This window comes from Eurosta solidaginis, chromosome 2, assembly GCF_040869045.1.
Source record: "Eurosta solidaginis isolate ZX-2024a chromosome 2, ASM4086904v1, whole genome shotgun sequence".
Lineage (NCBI taxonomy): Eukaryota > Metazoa > Arthropoda > Insecta > Diptera > Tephritidae > Eurosta > Eurosta solidaginis.
This window is the reverse complement of record NC_090320.1, coordinates 117065112-117087575: the sequence shown is the minus strand read 5'-3', so window position 1 is coordinate 117087575 and position 22464 is coordinate 117065112. Positions and strand designations below refer to the sequence as shown.

Here is a 22464-nt window from a genome sequence, read left to right as displayed (position 1 = left end):
CATGAAATCGACTATCTCCGTGATCTTCCCAGTTAATCTATTACAGTTTAACTGCAGAATTCTGAAGTTCAACGGGGGAGACGTCGTTACTCTGGGAGTAAGTGACTGGTGACTACGCCTTGGTTGTGAAAGGCTAGGACGCAACTGCTGTTGTGGCCCTGGGACTGGACTCCTTGGGCAAGCATTCGGGTACCCGGTGTATTTGTGTTTGCGGCCTGACAATATGGCGCTATGAAAGCCATCGGGGGGTTGCCGTCGCGGAGACCAGAACATCTAGGAAAGTGGCACCGTCCAAGGCAGAAGCTGCATTGGGCGGATGCCGCAAACATATATTCTGTGCTGGCAAAAGGAGGTAGGGACTAAGAGTCTGTTTCCCTGACATACACGATTGCTGCGGGAAAAGAGGGGAGAGAAGACGGGGGCAGGGTGCTGAAAGGTAGTGGAGGGCACTAAGGCGTAGACTACGGGGCGGCCTTGGGTGTAAACAGCAAAGAGCCACAAAAGATTTATAGAAGTTACGTGGACGTCTGGTTTTGGGATCTAGCCCAGAATCACCTGTCCGATGCAACCATCCCTTATACGAGACACACTGACAAGAGTATGACCGTCCTAAAAAGATTTTTTTCCGGCAGACGCAGCAAAACCATTTCTCAGGACCAGGGTCAGGAGACGGACCCGGATTGGATTCGATACCTTCCCGGAGCAAGAGAACATCGAGCAGTCCCGCTGCAAGGGGCTGCTGGGAGGATGTCAATTTGTGGGAGGGACGCAACAGTTTTCAGTTTTTAACTTTAAATGAAATAATAAGTACTCAGAAGAATAAAAACGATTTTTCTTTTATAACCAAAAATTACTAGTTTTTCCTTATGTATGTGCCGAGCGTATTACATGTAGTACACCCTACAAAATCGATTAAAAAATACTGGCTGATTATTCTGGCTAATTCATTGGTAAGGATTTTACTGGCTGATTACAACCTAAGCCTTGTAAAAGAAAAAAAAAAAAAGAAATGATAATTAAACTCGGGCAGTAACAGTAAAAATTGCGGCAATTGGAAGACCTCAACAAAACACACATTGGAACGATACAGAGAAGATCAGCATGGCCCCTGCGCAAGGATGACACCGAAATCGTGAAGCCTTCAGGACTAGCAGCTAATAATTATAAGTATGATACGTATATTAGCTTAATTTTGACAATTTAAAAATTATTTTTAAGCAGGAAAATATTCGGGCAACCTAACGGCTGCCTATTGACAAGCAAAAATTATATTTTATATAATTAACATTAAAAACCAAGGCCAGTATAAACATTTGAAAAAAAAAATATATAAAATAAAATTATAGAAAGATGATTTTAAAATTATGGAAAGACCAAGGAAAATTAAAACTTATGTAAAAGGCCCACTTGAGGACCTTAAAAATTAAATTAAAATTGTATATGAGGAAAAAACTCTAATTTGGTTGAAAAGTCGTTGGAAACTTATTGAGATGCTTGGGGAACAAACAATATGGAATGTTAGAGACCCACACGCAACAGCAGCAGGTGGGAAGTCAAATTTATGGGAAGAACAGATTAAAATATTGAAAAAAAAATGTTTAATAAAAAAAAAAGAAAAATAAAAAAAAAATGTTTCTTCATTTTTTTTTTACGATGGGATGCCAAGAATCAAAAATAGAGAAACCAACGGCGAAAGTTGTAAACTCAGTCCAAGTAGTAGACCAAACTGAGGCACTATATACTATTAAGATCATGCTTCTAATCATCTGCGTAGTTAGTTGCATCAGTTTGTTTCTGAAACTCTACTCAACCCATAATAAAAAACGATATGCCACCCGCGGTTTAGATAAGGTTTAACTAAATTTTAACTGCCATCCCCAATGGGCAAATGGGAAGATATCGTTAAACTACTCATAGAACAAAAAACGATAGGAGAAAATCTTACAATGTATTAATAAAAAATACAAAAGTAAAGGCAGAAACAGTAGTAAAGCATCTTAAAATAATAGTTGAAGCATTTAACAGAATAGGAAAATCAATCCAACAGTTAAACAGTAAACTAGACGGCAATCGAAAAGACCAAGCATATCAAATTTTTGCCAGCATTAGAGACAAATTGGTGTCCCCACTGGCAAGACATGATATAGAATTCATAGTACCAACGAGTTTCAAGAAGGAAATAGAAATATACTTTAGCACATTCCTGCTGGAGGCAGCCTCCGATTTAGAAGAGGAACCAGAAGTAGAGCAAAAAGAAGAAGATAAACAGGAACAAAAGGAAATTTTAATAGAGACACCAAACTCCCAAACAAGAAAAGACAAAATGGCACAAACCACAGTAGAATTCTTAAAAACGGCTTCGTCAATTCTACCTGAGTTTGATGGTAAACATGAGAACTTACATAGCTTCTTAGACGCACTAGATATCCTAGAACAAATTAAGGATACTCACGAGACCATAGCAGTCTCCATGATAAAAACTAAGCTCAAGGGAACAGCTAGAAACTTTTTGAGGACTGAAAATTCAACGGCAAAACTCCTAAACGTCCAACAGCGCAGTAAAACAGCTAACCAGTATACTGCCGAAATCGAAAAATTAACAAAATCGTTGGAGGGTGCTTACATATCTGACGGTCTTGCACCTGATTTGGCAACCGAATATGCCACACAGTCAGCTGAAAAGGCTATATGTAAGATCTCGGCTAACGAAAGAGTTAAATTGATAATGCAAGCAGGAACGTTCACATCTATGAACGAGGCTATTTCAAAATTTACGAATAGCTGTACTGAAGTCACGGGAAACTCAAATACAGTGTTACGCCTGACGCGCTCACAAGGTAATTTCCGAGGTAACTTCCGAAGAAGCTACCAAAATAATAATTATCGAGTTAACCAAAACCGAAGATATTATAGTAATTCTAACAGCTATAATAATAATAATAGTAATAGACAAAATAATAATTTCCCCAGACGCAATTTTGGAGGTCAGTCAAGATCATCTAAGCAGAGTAACACGAGCAATCTCCGTAATATAAACCAAAAGGAAAACCAGCAAACTCCACTCCAACAGTAAACTCCAACGGTAATAAAGTATGTACATTCAACTTGCATCTAAACAGCTCCATATCTTCCAATACTACTCTAAATAAGTCAACTTCAACGTTCCTGATAGATAAAGGAGCGGATATCTCAATAATAAAGAAGGGACAAATTAACATTAATGTCACGATAAATAACTCACAGATCACAGATTAAAAAGGTATTGGCCGGGGCATAACAAGTACACTTGGAACAGTAAAAGCAGATCTAACAGATGATAGTCTTTTAATACGACACAAATTTCACATAGTAGAAAATGATTTCCCTATCCCAAGTGATGGAATTTTGGGACTCGACTTCATTAAAAATATAATTGCATTTTAGATTATAATAAAAATGGGGACAGCCTAATACTACGACCATACGATTACCTAGAAGATATAGTTATACAAATGACAAATAACCCAACAATCAATAGCATTACAATACCTGCAAGAGCCGAAGTAATTAGACAGGTTCATATTAATAGTCACAATAAGGAACTATTAGTACCTCATCAAGAATTGACTGATGGCACTTTTGTAGCCAACACGATAGTAAACTCAAATCAAGCTTTAATACGAGTAATAAATACAACAGATAAACATGCAATCATTCAAGATTATGACATAAAAACAGAAAGTTTAGAGGATTATGTAATAATTGAAAATACACCTCACTGTAAAGCTAATAATAAAGAAAACTTAGCAAGATTGAATACAAATTTCCCACCATTCGCTAGTACATCACTCAACACATTATGCTCAGAATTCGTTGATATATTCTCATTAGAAACAGAACCAATCACGACCAACAATTTTTACAAACAAAAGTTGCATCTGAAAGATAACACTCCTGTGTATATTAAAAATTATAGATTACCCCAAGCATATAAGAATGAAATAAATAAACAAGTAAATAAACTAATTCAAGATGATATTGTTGAACCATCAACCTCAGAGTACAACACCACTATTTTATTGGTACCTAAAAAATCCCTTCCGAGCAAAGAAGAAAAAAGGTGGAGATTAGTTCTTGACTTCAGACAAATAAATAAAAAATTAACACCTGATAAATTCCCTTTGCCTAGAATAGATGATATTCTGGATCAATTGGGAAGAGCGAAATATTTCTCATGCCTAGATTTAATGTCAGGATTTCACCAAATAGAACTCAGCCCAGAGTCAAGAGATATCACATCCTTTATAGCAGATAACGGTACTTATCGTTTCAAAAGATTACCTTATGGCCTCAAAGTAGCTCCAAACTCATTCCAGAGGATGATGACATTGCAATTCGCAGGTCTGAAACCATCACAAGCATTCTTATACATGGACGATTTAGTCGTATTAGAATGCTCCGGAAAACATATGATTAAAAATTTACGGGATGTATTCTCCACATGCAGAAAACACCATTTAAAATTACATCCGGACAGCTGTCTATTTTTCAGCCAAGAAGTTACTTATCTTGAACATAAATGCACAAGTACTGGAATTTTACCAGACCCAAATAAATTTAAATCGTTCAAAATTACCCAACTCCTAAAAATGCCCATGAAGAAAAAAGATTTGTCACATTTTGTAATTATTATAGAAGATTCGTACCAAATTTCGCGGAATACGAAAGGATTCTAACAAGACTTAGTAAGAAAAATGTAATTTTCAATTGGACAGACGACTGCGAGAAATTTTTAACTACCTAAAAATGCATTAATTACTCCAAATATCCTACAATATCCCAATTTTGATATAGAGTTCTTTATTACAACCGACGCAAGTGGTTATGCTTGCGGTGCTGTGCTAAGCCAAGAATATGAAGGAAAACAATTACCCACTGAAATATTTAAATTTATAAAACGAAATGTTTGTGGTTTGAATGTCTGAACATCAATTAATTTATTAAACAAATTCTTTCTCTTTTATAGATACATTCTTAACCTACACATTCATAATTACCTTAATACTAAAAATATGTACATTTGTATTAACACTAATCATGCATGTAAATTTGTATACACGGTATGCATACATGTAGATTTGTAAGCATGGTATGCTTACCTGTAGATTTGTATGCATAGTCTGCATACATGTAGATTTGTATGCACGCTATGCATAGTCTGCATGCATGTAGATTTGTATGCATAGTCTGCATGCATGCAGATTTGTATGCATGCTATGCATATATGTAAATATGTATGCATTCGTCAGCAAATCGATATTCTGTCTGGTTAATTCTCTTGATTGGTTGTATGTAAATATTTTGGTGAGAAAGTAAAATTGATAATAAGCAGAAGTTATTATTTGTGAACAGACAAGAGTTTCATATTCGGCATTCCATTGATGTTAGGTAACCGCTGTGTTAGGTCAATAATTTGTATAATATTGTAATATGATTGAGCTGTTAAAAATGTATTGCATAGGAGTTCATGGTGCGTAATGCCGCAAAATGTATTTCATTGGTGGGCATATACGCTTAATGCTACACCATTGCCTATGCCTCAAGATCATTTACAAAAGGCGAAATAGATAAAGCCACGATCGAAAAAGAATTGGCGGCCATACATTGGGCAATTATATATTTTAGGCCATATGTTTATGGCAGAAAATTCACAGTGAAAACGGATCATCGACCTTTAACGTATTTATTCTCAATAAAAAACCCTTCATCTAAATTAACTAGAATTAGGTTAGATTTGGAAGAGTATGACTTTGGGGTGGAGTACATAGCCGGGAAAGAACATTACGTGGCAGACGCTCTGTCACGAATAGATATCAATGATTTGAAAGAAATGTCAGTACAGGCACGTAAAATAATGAGTCACGACAAGATCGCAATCTAAAAAGAATTCCAGTAATAATAGTAATAGAAATGAAAAGAAGAAAAGTCACAAAGAGAACCGTATAGTATACGAAGCGCTTAATAAATGTGAAGTAAAAAGACTAGTCCAGCTCGTTTTCGATCCTCCGAAATTATATTTCAAAAAAGGGAAGAAAATTTGTAGTGAAATAAATATAGATAATCAAATTGTTGAGGCGAAGATTGACTTAGGCCAATTGTTTATAAGGCTTATGGAAAAAAGCCGGCAATTTGGGAATTAAGAAAATACAGTTGTCCTTAGGAGAAAAATTGTTTAATTATACTCGACTTGACACATTTAAGGAAATAGGTACCAAAGTTCTCAAAAATTTAACTATTGCATTAACTCCGGAGGTAATAAAAATAAAATTTATAAAAATTTAAAAGAACCAATGATTTTGACGGAAACACCACCGAAGGCGTTCGAAACAGTACAAATAGATACAATTGGACCTTTACCAAGATCATTAAATGGAAACGAATACGCTGTCACTTTGATATGTGATTTGACTAAATACTTAGTTGCAATTTCTATACAGAGCAAACATGCAAAAACGGTAGCCAGAGCCATATTCGAAAATTTCATTTTAATTTATGGAAGTATGAAAACAATAATAACGGATATGGGATCTGAATATAAAAATAGCTTGTTTGAAGAACTATGTAAGCTTCTCAATATTGAGCACAAAACATCTACGCCGTATCACCACCAAACTTTAGGCACTGTTGAACGTAGCCATAGAATTTTCAATGAATATGTGCGTTCATACATATCCATTAACAATGATGACTGGGATGAGTATCTTAAATATTTTGCATATTGTTACAATACTGCCACATCTACAGTCCATAACTATTGCCCATTCGAATTGATCTTTGTCAAAAAACCCCACACTTACGAATTTTAACAAGAAAATACGCTAAGCCCATTATACAATTATGAGGCTTACGATAAAGAAATTAAATACAGGTTACAAATGGCACAGGATATAGCCTTTAAATTAGTAAAAGAGGCTAAAGAAAAACAAAAGATTAGTTATGATAAAAATATTCACTATAAGGAAATAACTATAGGAGATGTAGTGTTAGTAAAAAATTAAGTAGGTCATAAGTTAGATAGTAGATATAAAGGGCCCTATAAGGTAGAGAAAATCGATAAAAACAATAATTTTACTCTAATACCCTATAAAGTAGAAAATATCGATAGTAGAAATAATGACACTTTAATCCCATCTAGAATAGGAAATGAGGATAAGCAAAAATTTCCCAGTAACATAGAAAATAGCAATATCATAAATAATAAGAAAATAATAATACACAAAAATATACTTAAATTAATAGAATAAGTAAATTTTCAACCTACAAATATAAAATACACAATATAGAATTAATTTATACTTAACTAAATAAAAATAGAATGCTCATGCATTCTCCAAATGCATAAGCATTCTGAAAAAAAAGGGAGATGTAGTGTAAACAATTTTAATGCCAAAAAAGTAAATCAGTTAATATGCTACCCTGTAACAAAAAGAGTCTAAATTTTCATCAACACAAAAAAGGCATCTGCTAATTGTTACTGACATAACCATTCACACGATTTAATACAGGTGTGTGTACTAGAGATATACGCCGCCGATAAACGCCGCCGCCACCGCCGATTAGGGTCGTTTTTCGCACGCCGCCGCCGAATGTCAACAATATCGGCGCGGCGGCGTCCGGCGCGTTACTATATTTTCTACTCGTTTAAGACTGTTTATGCCATTTATTGTTCATGTCGAAAATTGGTCGGATATGGTCGAAAGTGGTATCAACGGATGCGCATAACTGCCAGTTAAAGAAACTAAATCGTTCTAAATGTTCAAAAGTTATTTAAAAAAACAGGCGTTTTCGATGTTTGCTTAACACGGACTTTCCATCACCCAATTCACCAAGTTATTAAAACAAAACACTAAAAGAAAAGTTATATAATAAATTTATATGCTCACTTTGCATATTTTTTTTTTCAAAAAATTAATAATGAACAATGAATTCAAATAAAATTACCCAAGGCGTTTCAAATTGTTTTCAAATTGTCCTCAATTTGTAAAAAAACCAAAAGACCCAAAAAAGGTGCCGATTTTTTTTGAAAATATTATATTGCGATTGGCTGAAAGAATAATCGAAATCAGTGATGCAAAATCCTTTAGCAGGTTCTAGGGGCATAAACAGTCCATTGAAATGATTCTTACCTCATACTTAAGTTGAGGATATATGTATGTATGGGAAGGGTTTGAAAAATCGTTTGGGCTTACATTCAAACATCTGTTGTTTATTTACGAAATTATACAATAGCGTCTGAAATTTTAATTTTGATTTTCACACTTCATCCTTCAACACCCAAGTCTCCCGGTTTGTCATTTGCTAAAGTTGGCGGTCCTATCCAAAACTAGTCCCTCGGAGTGAATTACATTGATTATAGCCTATCAACCAAGTTTAAATATCAACTACACGTTACGGATCCTTTTACAAATGTGAATACGTAGGCACATATATTTACCAGGTGAGGCTTTTTCCTTCGCAAGAACACTCAAAGTGGTGAAGCAAAAGCTTTCCGAAGACAGTCGAACTAATGAGTGCTACTATCCTAACGTAGTGGGCATTCGAACTAGTCTGAAAACTGAAGCTACGCGGTCATCCATAATGAGCTGTTATATCATAAGGCCGGAAAACAGCAGTAAACGTTTTCAACTTAAAATCGGGCGACTTTCATTCTAAAATATCGTTTTGATTTAACGATGACTATTGAAATCAATGTTGTAGACACAAACGTCTGCAAACTTTGGTCTACATTTTAAAAATTTTATCCAGGGTCCTTATAAAATTTTAATCATGCAGATGCGCCGAGGATTATACGATTTTCACCCATTACGCAATGACTTCCACTTAGATTGCTTATGATTTCGAAGGCGGCATCCTTGGCAGAATAGTCACTCCCTAACGTTTCATGGCGTTTCTCTGGTGCAGCTCGGCAGCATAGCGCGACAAAAGCATCCGTTAGAAAGTCTTCGGGGCTACACCTAGAGCTTCTCGGAAAGTGGATTCGACGAAGGTATGAGTTCGAAGTCGCAATCTATAGCTTCTGTACTGGCATATGGTGTGAGGGTCAGGAGGCGTGGTAGCGACTGTATGTAGGGATTGCTACTGTTCGCACATCGGGAATTGTAGCTCTTAAAAACAGCCGAAAACACTGTAGGCGCCCTGTGCTACGAGAGTCATGAATATTAAAAGACCATTAATAGCAACCGTAAGTCGCCTTTGTGAGTGACCGCCAAGGAGCCACAAATGATTTAAAGAAATAGTGTTCGCGACGATTATTAGGAGTTAACCGTAGGTGAAACTACGCTTTGTACGAGATATGCAGACAAAAGTGTGGCTATTTTATGTATCTCTATTTCTTTTCAGCAGACGCAGCAGTACCAATTCCAAAGACCGAGGTTAGGTTCGAAGCTTCTCTGGAGTAAGTGAATGAAGGACAATCCCTCCGCAAGGAGCCACCCCTGAAAATGTCTGAACGGTCTGCGATATCTTGAGGCAAAAACCTCGGATCTTTCCGAAACGGCCAACACGTTGATTTCCTTAAATACATACAAACAAAACCTTTCCTAAATATTATTTTTTTAATAGAAAAATCAAGCTTATTAAAGTAAGAACACCGGCGTACGCCGGCGCGCCACCTACGCTGCCGGTATATAATAGAGCCCACGCCGCCGCCGCCGATAAAGCGATCGGCGTAAACCTCTAGTGTGTACAACGCACGACCAAACCAAATTTGCATTCCGGTTGCATTTCCCACAGAAGTCACAGCTCAAAACAGATGTGCAGGTACATATTTTGTGTCGAGTTGTATGTAGTATGTAAGTATGTATGCTTAAGGTAAATATGTATGTAAGTATGTATGCTTAAAGTAAATATGTATGTAAGAATATGTGTAGAATAATTTAGTATAAATAAGCTGACAATATTTGAATAAAGAAGCATTCGCTCATTGATGTTAAAAACTCACAAAACCAATTACTTAATTTTAATCTTTTATAACGGGTCAGGGTGGTAAATGGTCATCAACTGTATTTTTTTGTCGTTATCAGTCACTGTTTCCACCGGGTCAGTTAATATTATTTCTAATGTTTTTAGCATGTCATTTCCTTTGGCTTTTAGCTCGGATATGGAAATATGTTTAAAAATTATGTCATCTTTTGGCCATTATATTTTCTTAAAGTGCTGACTGTCGGCTGCCTTTTGCAACCTCGAAAGCAAATCATCTAAATTCAGAGTTTCGTTAACAGTAGCAACACTAGTTAAAAAAATGCGTTTGGATTTAATATGCGCAAATATAAGAACATTAAAATTTGTTTTATTTTTATCATAACATATTTGAGATCTTATTTTCGGTATTTTTTTGGAAAATTCGAATTCGAATTTGTCATACACCATAACTTTCTCTGTTAAAGTGTGACTTTCATTGGTTGTATTTGGTTGGAATTTTTTTGTCATTGACCGAGTTTTCATTGCCAGAATGTGTTTAGATTCTTGTTTTAAATCAGAAAATGAAATTCGCGAAAGTGCATCAGCTGCTATGTTGGTTTTTCCTTTGATATATTCGATTGTGAAATCGTACTCCGCGAGTTCTAGCCTGATTCTGGCAAGTTTTGATGTTGGATCTTTCATGTTAAAAAGATAGACCAGTGGTCTATGGTCTGACCTAACCGTGAAATGCGTTCCATATATGTATGGTCGAAATTGCTTAATAGCGAAGTAAATCGCTAATAGTTCTAGCTCTATAATAGGCTTGTTTTGCTCAGACTTGCTAAAGGATTTAGAAGCGAAATGCACTGGTAAATCGTTGCCGTCATGGAGCTGGCTTAGTACTGCGCCGCAACCTGTTTTTGATGCATCGATTGTTACAATGAATTTTTTTGTGAAGTCGGGTACTGCAAAATTTTTGGTGAAATCAAGGCCATTTTTGAACGTTCAAATGAATGTTTGCATTCATCACTCCAGAAAAATTACGCGTTTTTTTGACTTAGTGCATTTAATGGTGCTGGTAGTAAAGCAAAGTTTGGGTATAAACCTGCGATAGTAATTCGCGAAAGCAACAAATCGCCTACAAGAACCCTTATCTGTCGGTATAGGGTAGCTTTGAATTTTGTCAATTTTTTAATTATCCGGTGAAATTCCGGTTGAAGAGCATTTGTGACCTAGGAATGTTACCTCGTATCGAAGGAAGTTACATTTTTGTGGATTTAGTTTAAGGTTACATGTTCGGCAGGTATCAAAAACTTTCTTAAGATTTTTTAAGTGATGTTCTTCGCTAGATCCAATGACAATAATATCGTCAATTTTAAAAAATTCTTCATTCGGAGAAATTCCCGAAAACGCTATGGACATTATTCGTGAAAATGAATTGGGGCAACACTTAATCCAAATGGCAAAACCTTCCATCTAAAAGCACCTCGATCAGTACTAAATGACGTGATATCGCGCGAGTCAACATATAGTGGAATTTGATGAAATCCTGAGAAAAGGTCCAACGTGGAAAACAATTTTGCTCTGCCTAGATTATCAAAGATATCATCAACGCGGGGCAAAAGAAATTTATCAGCTATAAGATTTTTATTAATAGCACGGAAATCAACCCACATTCTGTAAGCTTTTTGACCTTCACTGCTTTTTTTGGAACTAAAATCAGAGGACTGTTGTAGTTTGAATTAATTTCTTCTATAAGACTATTTTTTAAAATATTTTTTACTTGATTATCAATTTCCTCTCGCTGCGAATAGGGTAATCGGTAATTCTTCATACAAACTGGCGTGGCATCCTTTAATCTAAGTTTTTGCTCATAAAAATTATTTATTGTCATTACGTCATCCTTTAATGCGAATATATCCGCGTATTGAAGGCATAGGTTTAATAATTTTTCTTTTCCAGTGCTAGGTATTTGCTGCGTCAGTATATTTGTAAGTACGCTTATGCGTTTTGCATCTGCGGTTGTTTTATTAATAGAATAAACATTGTAGTTGCTTAACATTTCTGACTGAACGTGACAATTGTTCACTAGCTTCACTTTATCTGTGGTATTAATAATTTTTAATATAGGATTGCTACTGTTGGCAATACACCTTGCCGTGAAAACGCCGTCGCAAATTTCCTGCAATTCTATGAATAGCACGTACAGTAGCACGGTACACGTCACAACTAGGTGGTATGATACATGTATCAACGTTTGTACTATGTAAAATTGGAATCTCAAATGTTTGGTTATTTAACCAAAACGAAAGACGATCATTTGCGTAATTTATGTTGCATCTGTATACCTTGAGAAAATCTTTGCAAGAATGGCATCAGATGGGATGATAAAATTGTCTGGAACATGTAATGTACGTTTAAAAAAGTAATTGGATGTTGTTAAATTTGTTGCTATTTTTCCAAGTCAACACTGTACCTGATGTGACACCTGTTATGTTTATTATATTATCGGTGTCCATGGGCGTATCTTTATTTAAGGCGGAAAGTTTAATTAAGGAGATGACTGCTTGTGTGTGAACAAGAAATTTGCACCATTTGTGTAGTTTAAGTTTAAGCAATATATGGACACTTCGCCTTGTTTGTTGACCGCATTTACTCGGTTTGCTCCCTCAGTGTTCGCTCCTGAGGGGCTTCCGCGTTTAAACTACGGACATTGGTTTGTCTATTTTTGTTGGTATGTCTTGAATTATTGTTATAGTTGTTATTGCTTCTGTCGTTAGGAAATCTTTGAGTTTGTCTGGTACGAGCTCGAAACGGCAATACCTGTCTTTTTTGTACTTCATTGTTCTGTTCGACGATTAATTTTGCTACAACATCTTTCGGGTCTTTAAAATGGTTTGAGGCACGGATTGATTTAAATAAGCTTGATTTGGCATTTAGTCGGCAAACGTTGACAGTTTGCTCGACTGCCATCTCGTGAGCTTTTGTTTGTCTTATGCCTTCAATGATTAAAGAACGTTCAAGAGCCTCTGATAGTTCTTCTACACGTTTACAAAAATCCGAATAATTATTGTTGCTTACATGTAGGGCTGTGATTTTGCCTGCAACAAACTTTGAGTTGTCAGGCTTTATTCGTGCTCGTAGGGAAAGTTTTATATCGCTGGTAGATGAAATACTCGTAGGAAGGGCTCCTCGAGCGTTTCCTTCCAGTTTAGATTTCAAAAATGATATTAGGGTGGGTATTAAGTTTTCCTCAGCTAAACTTTCAACAAGATCTATTTTATCGATAAACGATTCGAGAGCCAGTGGGTCCACGGAATAATTTTCACGAATTATAGACGCACACATTGTTACAAATGATTTTTTTTTTTTGCTCTACGGTAGCCATATTTGAATTTCTAGAAATACTTGCGTTTGGTTCTTTAGTGAATACGTATTGCTTATCTTGGAAAGTAAGTAAATTATCTAAATTATCTAATGCGTTTAAGGAAGCGTGCCGTTTAATATTTTTTCCGGAGACTTGCACCTGATTCGTAATATTTAATAATATCTTCCCGCAATAATGAAGTAAAATCTTGTGGAACCTTTATTCTGCATTCTAGCTTAGCAAAACATTTGATAAGCTGCTCTCTACGACGTACTATAATATCGTTAATGGATTTTATGTTAACACTTGAAATGTTTTCTAAGTTTAAAGTATTGCATGCGGGTTTGATGGGGCTTGACCCCTCCTATGGGTTCCGCTAGGCTGCGTTGGACTTGTCGCGGAATTCGGGTATGCTTGCCTTTCAGCACGAACTAGCTCGTCGGATATGGGTGGGTTTTATTTTCCACAGTCCACGCAGCAGCCGAAATAGAGAAAAAAATTCATACCCTTTAGTGACACCGAAGTAATCACTCCACCCTCGTAGCATCTGACCAGCCACGGCCAATTAGAATCATCAACCCCCTTCTAACTCTCAATACCCCTAACTGTCCTTGTCCGTCCTCTTCGTACCACCTTGTCCAAGTCTCGGTTCGCCTTCTTTGCATGAGGCCGGCCAATCCGCCCCTCAACCTTTTGCCAATCTAGGCCCTTGTGGATGGCCCCTAAAACTCCCTACACCCCATATTCATGAGTCACTCACCACACTCATGCCCCCTTACCACTTCCCCATGTCATCCCGCCCGTCATGACCCCGTCAAGGAAATTATTCACCACACACGAATTTTGTGATTAACAATTTAACAAATTCATCTTTATTCAACATTCTTATTTACTTAATAAAACGATTTTATATTCCATTTCGGTGCAATTTTTGCGCAGGGAATCAATGGAGCCAGGGGTCATCCATCTCTAATTCTATCGCAAACCCTGAAAGCTTACCTTAGGACGTCGTAATGTGTGCCCTGGGATACAAGATCGAACGTCTGCGTTAACTTAAAACAAAACCCTATCTGCTTCCAAATTATTCTCTGCACCTGCCTTGCACCGTTCTTTCAAGATAATTTTCAATATACATTTAGTGAAATCTTCTGCTTCTTTTGTCTTATGCTTTCCTTACGAGCTACGATCTAGTAGAAAATATGCAATTTGAATTTCTTTAACATGGAAGAGAACTACATTTCCATCTTATATGTTATTTGTTACGGTTCTGGCATTAAATTTTTCTTCATATTAACCTAAACTTCTTTTCAATTCATATGATCGCGACAAAGGATCTTGACAAAGAAACTTATGATACATTGAAATCCGAGAATCGGAATTAGCTTATGGCATATTGACTATTAAAATATATCTGCATGTAAGCATTGACCTATAATCTGATGACTAATGAGTATATAAATCAACTCAATCAATTCTATAATTCATATTTACATGAGATTTGCGTGTCTGTGTGGATTGAGCCACATCCTGTCAAACTTGCAAAAAAGTAGATTAATCAAATTCAAATGGTATGTAACCACGACCCACTATTACTTATGAAAGATTTATGAAATTCATATGTGAATGCCTATCTTTCTATACGCTTTATAAACTATCCGGGAGTGTACCGAAGCCACTGTGCTACTATGAAGTCACCAAATCTTCATTCTGCCTGCAAGTGGAAGTCCCCGCTCCAGTGAAACATCTAATAGAACTCCTAGTTGTTCGCCAATGCGCAGATGACATCAAACGAAAGCATGTGCGCGTATACATTTACTGCGATTTTCTTTTATAGTTAAATTTCTTCGGATATTCACCTAAGACTTCTATTCTCCTTGCTGGTTATCTCCTAAAAGAAAATGTTTACCGCGTTCAGGTTGCTTGCTGTTAATTCAGAAATTTAGCGTCTGAAATATTGAGCTTTTTGTTAGTCGCCTGTGCGCATATGACCCCAGGACACGTTCACGACCATGGTCAAACAGGACGGACAAGATGCATTTTTAGGTCTCTTTGGCTCCATGAGCCTATGATGGACTGCAGTTGGCGAACCTAGTAATCTTTTGACGCTTTGATGACACAGGGTTTGTTTTCAACGGTTGAAAGCAATCGCCTAGCCATCGACGCTCACCATGTCAATCTGTATGCTCGTGTCTGGTGCGCTTTATCCGAGGTAATGTTTGCATTTTTCGCTGAGGAAACATTAATGCAACACAGTAGTACCGACTGATTTGATATTTTTTTCGAACATGATACAAACTGCGGAAAGGTTGAACTTTATGACAACTTTTAGCTTTTTGTGGTTAGCAATTCGGCATGTTTGATTACTCGTCAAGGTGCGAACTGCTTCAACCTATGAAGTTGAGTCGGATACAAACTTTTTTATCGCGCATATGGTTGTTCACCACTAAACTGTCGTAACAGGGCGAGTCAGCCGATGCAAGGCGTTGCATGGTGGGCTCGAGAAACGACGAATGTTACGCCCGCATATCTTTAGCATGGAAAATGCCTTTGGACTTGCCGCTCATATCCCCCAGCTCATACAAGCAATTTCCCACTGGTCTCAGAACCATCGCCTTCACATATTTATTCGCAAGCTTCGCATTAAAATCGCGCGTCGCATCACTCTGTCTAAAACTTCACCTATAAACTACCTGCCCGGGTCTGTATGTGATGGGCCTGGCCCGCGTGTTGTACACTCTTTTGCCTTTCTCGTATGCGAGCTTCAAACTATTTCTAATTTTATCCCTCAGAAGCTTCAAGCGTATGTCCCGCGGTACAACCTCTACTTTGGAATCGTTAGCACACTGCAGCCTGCGTTGTATTTCGTACGTCTCTCCATGCTGCACCATGGATTGGCCGAAGACTGCCTTGTAGGGCTCCGTTCGGATCGCCTCGTCAACCGCGCTCCGAAGGGCAAAAGCTGCTTTTGAAAGAAGAGTATCCCAAGACTTCTGATCGGTTTCATCCATATAGGACCTAATGATGGCCAGCAAGGATCGGTTTATTCTTTCGGACGCGTTAGCTTGGGGTGAATAGGCGGCCGTACGGATATGTTTGACGCCATAACCCTCAAGGAAATCACTGAACGCCTCCGAGACGAACTGTCGGCCATTATCCGAATGGATTTTTTCCGGCACACCGAAGATGTGAAAAATTTCGTTTTCTAAGTACCGGATTACCTCCCTCGAAGTCGCATTCCTCACTGGCTTAACAAACATGAATTTTGAATAGTGGTCGAGGACAACGAAAATGTATGAATTACCGTCACGAGATCTAGGATATGGGCCACAAAAGTCTATATACAGTCGCTGGAAAACTCTCTCTGTATGAACTCGACTTCCCATGAGCGGTCGTTGTATCGTGTTTGTTGCCTTGCAGCACTTGCATACGTCACAGTTCCGTATAAACTCATTGACCTCGGCCACCATTCCGGGCCAATAATACCGCGCGCAAAGCCGATGAACGATCACGATGATTCATGAGCCACTTACATGTGATCCGTAATAATGGTGAACCGAACTGCGTCTTTATACGGCCGAAATGTCTGCACGCTCACTACCGCCGCCAGGCATTCCAGTTCCGTCATCGTATAATTCCGTTGCGCGGAATTCAGTTTTTGAGAAATGTAGGTGATCGGTCTTTCATTGCCCTCATCGTCCAGCTGGAGGAGCACCCCTCCGATTCCCGTGGTGGACGCGTCACACTGGACATAGAAAGGCTTTGCGAAGTCCGGTTTGACCAACACTCTCGGCGATACCAGCACGTTCTTCAATTCTTGGAAAGCGGCCACAGCTTCCTCCGTCATACAAAACTCCTTCTTCTTCCTCAGACAATCCGTCAACGGCGACGTGATGATAGCAAAGTTCGGTACAAATCTCCTGTGCCACCTTATCAGTCCCGCAGTTTTTTGAACGTCTTCGGTACGGAAAACTGCACCATCGCTTCCAGCTTAGCCGGATCCGTCCGCATCTCTCCCTGTCCTATAATAAACTCTAGGTATGGAATCTCCTTCTGGCAGAACTTTGATTTTTGCACATTGATGGTCAGTCCGGCCTTCGAGAGGCAGAAAAACTTTTTGGACCCGTTCAATCCTGTTAACGTAGTTTTTGTGACTTGGCCTCCATATAAAAGCAGCGTGTTCCAATTTAGAACGAACAAACGCCGTGTACAACAAGTTGAGAGTATAAGGGTCACAAAAATTTTTACTATTGCGCCTAACAAATCCAAATACCGAATAAGCTTTCGAAATAATGTGACTAATATGTCTATTGAAAGAGAAGTTACTAGAAAAAATTACACCAAGATCTTTAATTTCATCCAAACTTTGTAATAGTGAATGGGAAATGTGATAAGATGTCAGCAAGATATTACGAGTTTTCGCATAAGTGACTTTAAAACACTTTTTGATATTTAAAGAAAGCCGAGAATTACAGCACCATACTTCTAAGCTATCAATGTCTTTCTGAAGCTTAACAGCATCATCCGGTTTTGCAATTTTCGAAAATACCTTTAAATCATCGGCATAGAGTAAGAACTCAGCAAAATTGAAGCAGCTGCTTATATCATTAATAAACAAAACAAACAGTAATGGGCCTAGTATACTTCCTTGAGGAACCCCAGAACAGGTGAAGAATGGTTCAGACGAAGCGCCCTCATGCGCCACACAATTTCTGTTACATAAATAAGACTGGATCCATTTCAAAAAAACCGAATGAAATCCTAAACGAGAAAGCTTATAGATCAGTAAGGAATGTGAAACTTTATCGAAAGCTTTTGAGAAATCAGTGTAAACGCAGTCCACTTGAAGTCCCGAAGAGAAAGATGCAATGATATACTCACTGAATACTGCAAGATTCGAGACCGTAGATCGGTTTGAAACAAAGTCATGCTGGTTTGGCGAAAACAGACTCTTACATACAAAGTACATTTTATGTTGTTGTTGTTGTTGTAGCGATTAGGTTACTCCCCGAAGGCTTTGGGGAGTGTTATCGATGTGATGGTCCTTTGTCGTATACAGATCCGATACGCTCCGGTAACACAGCACCATTAAGGTGCTGGCCCGACCATCTCGGGAACGATTTATATGGCCACATTGAACCTTCAGGCCATCCCTCCCTCCCCATCGCCAGAGCCTCGTCTGTTAGTAAAACGGGATTCGCCGCTCGAAGGTGAGGTTGACAATTGGGTTGGAGAAGCTATATGTTGCGCTACACAACCCCTTGAATCCCAAGTACATTTTATCCTTAACGATAGTTTCCAAAAGCTTCGAAACCGTAGAAAACTTTGAAATGGGTCTATAATTACAGACATCGTTCTTACAGCCTCCTTTAAGAATAGGACTAAATAAATAAATAAATGTAAGGCGCGATAACCTCCGAAGAGATCTAAGGCCGAGCTTCTCTTCCAATTTGCGTCGTGCTCCTATTGATTTTCCCTACAAATCGGCCGGACGGGACCTACATGTTTTATGCCGACTCCGAACGGCATCTGCAAGGCAGATGAGTTTTCACTGAGAGCTTTTCATCGCAGAAATACACCCGGAGCGCTTGCCAAACACTGCCGAGGGGCGACCCCGCTTAGAAAAATTTTCTTCTAATTGAAAAACCTTATTTCTAAAATTTTGATGTTGCTTTGCCCGCGGTGTGAACCCAGAGCATACGGTGTGGTAGGCGGAGCACGCTACCATCACACCACGGTGGCCGGAATAGGACTAATAGAAGTAAATTTCCAATCATCAACGAAAACTCCAGTTGACAATGACAAACTGAAAATTAGTTTTAAAGGCACAACTAAAGCAGGACAATTCTTGAATAGTAGAACTGAAAGTCCATTAGATTCCGTTTTCGCAGATGGTTTAAGTTTATTAATGGCAGTAATAACATCTTTAGAAGAGAGGAAAGATAACCAAAACTGAAAGTAGATTTGCAGTTATACTTCAAGCTAGGCGGAAGATTGTTGAATTTATTTCTTAGGTTCTTTAACTTCTTCAAGTTAATGTTATACCACGGAAGTTTGTAAGGCCTTTTCTTTACAGCCGGAATATTTTTTAAAACAAAGTCGGACATTAGAGTTTTGAAAGTATGATAGCAACTAGAAGCATCAGGGCAGGATGATAGAATATCCCAGTCGTAATCCATTAAATAAGCGTCGATTTTGTCATAATCGCAAGCTGCGAAATTAAAAGATACTTTTTCTTCAGGAACCCATGACGAGAATTCATAAAATTTAAAAGTAACGATCAAAGGCACATGGTGCTTATCGCAAGATGATATAGGAGAAAGGCATTCAGCTATATTGAATATCAAATTATCACTAATAAAAATTAGATCTAGAGTTTTATCCAACTTGTTTACAAAACTATTGACTTGTATCAAATTCAGACTTAAAAAAACTATCAATGAAATAAGATTCATGACCAGAGTTAACGTTCAATGGTGTAAGACCTGATCTCGAAAAGCTACCAGACCAACTAACATTACTTAGATTAAAGTCACCCAAGATACATATTTGATTATCACTTAACTTATTTACGACTATAGATGTAATATTGTCACCATGTAGACGATAGAGAAAATGTCCACTATTTGGCGCAATATATGAAAACGCAAAAAATTATGATCCATGCGTTGATGTACTCTTTACAGAAACACACAGTTGGTCAATTAGAGAATCATCATTCTCAAGTGATATCAAATAAGCTTGGTATTTACCTAGAACCGCGATGAGGACACCACCACCTCTTGCTAAACCCGTTTTTGTCATATCTCTATCCTTACGATAAACATTATATAGGTTGGCATCAAAAAATTCGTCATCAAAAAAATTTGAATTAAGCCAGTTCTCAACAAAATACATCATTATCAAGATGCGAGCTAACAGCGCGAACATTTACTGATTTCGTTCGCATACCGGATACATTTTGAAAATAAGCATTCAATCCATTAAAATTCCCAGTAGTGACTTGGGATTTTGTCGTTTCTCCTCTTTTCGAAAAAAACGAAAATTTATCAAAAAATTAAATAGAAACACCTAGCTTATTATTGATGAGAGTTAAGTCTCTTGAATCGCAGAAATGCGGATGCTGTGCCGCTTCATGAAATCGACTATCTCCGTGATCTTCCCAGTTAATCTATTACAGTTTAACTGCAGAATTCTGAAGTTCAACGGGGGAGACGTCGTTACTCTGGGAGTAAGTGACTGGTGACTACGCCTTGGTTGTGAAAGGCTAGGACGCAACTGCTGTTGTGGCCCTGGGACTGGACTCCTTGGGCAAGCATTCGGGTACCTGGTGTATTTGTGTTTGCGGCCTGACAATATGGCGCTATGAAAGCCATCGGGGGGTTGCCGTCGCGGAGACCAGAACATCTAGGAAAGTGGCACCGTCCAAGGCAGAAGCTGCATTGGGCGGATGCCGCAAACATATATTCTGTGCTGGCAAAAGGAGGTAGGGACTAAGAGTCTGTTTCCCTGACATACACGATTGCTGCGGGAAAAGAGGGGAGAGAAGACGGGGGCAGGGTGCTGAAAGGTAGTGGAGGGCACTAAGGCGTAGACTACGGGGCGGCCTTGGGTGTAAACAGCAAAGAGCCACAAAAGATTTATAGAAGTTACGTGGACGTCTGGTTTTGGGATCTAGCCCAGAATCACCTGTCCGATGCAACCATCCCTTACACGAGACACACTGACAAGAGTATGACCGTCCTAAAAAGATTTTTTTCCGGCAGACGCAGCAAAACCATTTCTCAGGACCAGGGTCAGGAGACGGACCCGGATTGGATTCGATACCTTCCCGGAGCAAGAGAACATCGAGCAGTCCCGCTGCAAGGGGCTGCTGGGAGGATGTCAAATTGTGGGAGGGACGCAACAGTTTTCAGTTTTTAACTTTAAATGAAATAATAAGTACTCAGAAGAATAAAAACGATTTTTCTTTTATAACCAAAAGTTACTAGTTTTTCCTTATGTATGTGCCGAGCGTATTAAATGTAGTACACCCTACAAAATCGATTAAAAAATATTTTTTTTTAATTTATCTTAATTTCTGTAATATTTAGCCTTCATCAGCAGCTTTGCCAGGCTTTAGTACCGGGATTATCCTTGCCATTTTTCATTTTTCGGGAATAGCGAAGGATTCCAGAGCAGGTTAAAAACCCGTGTGAGGTATTTTATTCCCTCATCGCCAAAGTGTTTAGGCATTGGCATGGCTATTCCGTCGGGGCCTATCGACTTGGAGGGATTGGCCTTACGGATGGCTGCTTCAACCTCCGTGGGGATGATGGTAATGGGTTGGACGTCGTGTTTATGTTTATGAGCTCGTCTGTTAGCACGACGTCTGGCTTTGTATTCAGAAGAATGCATTATAAATTGTCGGCAAAACCCGCGCGCAAATTTCTTCGGACCCGATAAAGTTTTATCACCGAGCGCTATAGATACTTTATCATTGTGTTTAGTTGGAATAGACAAGGATTTGACGCTTGACCACAATTTACCATCACCCGCAGAGGGGTTGCAGTACTTTAGATGCTCCTCCCATTTGGTACGTTTATGTTCATTTACCAACCGCATGATATCCAACGCTAAGGCGCAGACTACGGGACGTCCTAGGGCGTGAACAGCAAGGAGCCACAAAAGATTTATAGAAGTTCCGTGGACGTCTGGTTTTGGGATCTAGCACAGAACAACCTGTCCGATGCAACCATCCCTTACACGACACACTGACAAGAGTATGACCGTCCTAAAAAGATTCTTTTCCGGCAGATCCAACAAAGCCATTTCTCAGGACTGTGGTCAGGAGACGGACCAGGATTGGGTTCGATACCTTCCCGGAGCAAGAGAATATGGAGCAGTCCCGCTGCAAGGAGCTGCTGGGAGGATGACAATTTGTAGGAGGGACGCAACAAATTAAATAGGGTTACACTAAAATGACAGTCCTTGATCGGGAAAAATCTCGAGTCGCTCCAGGACATAGAACCGACTGCCTTGGGAAGCGAGAATTAGCGGTAGAATATAAATATATGATACTTATGTTATAAAGGCGATAACAGACTATAGCTATAAGTAGGTTCATGTTATTCTAATTTATATGCGATGGCACTACACCATCCTTCCAAAGGAAAGAAGGC

The 22464-nt window shown here is 38.4% G+C and overlaps 1 protein-coding gene and 1 pseudogene across 2 annotated transcripts in view; one reads left to right on the top strand and one right to left on the bottom strand.

Moving 5' to 3' along the window:
* gus (gustavus) overlaps window positions 1-22464 on the bottom strand; it is a 336617-nt gene that overhangs the window by 262638 nt on the left and 51515 nt on the right. The window lies entirely within an intron of this gene.
* LOC137242954 (U6 spliceosomal RNA) lies at window positions 1052-1152 on the top strand (annotated as a pseudogene).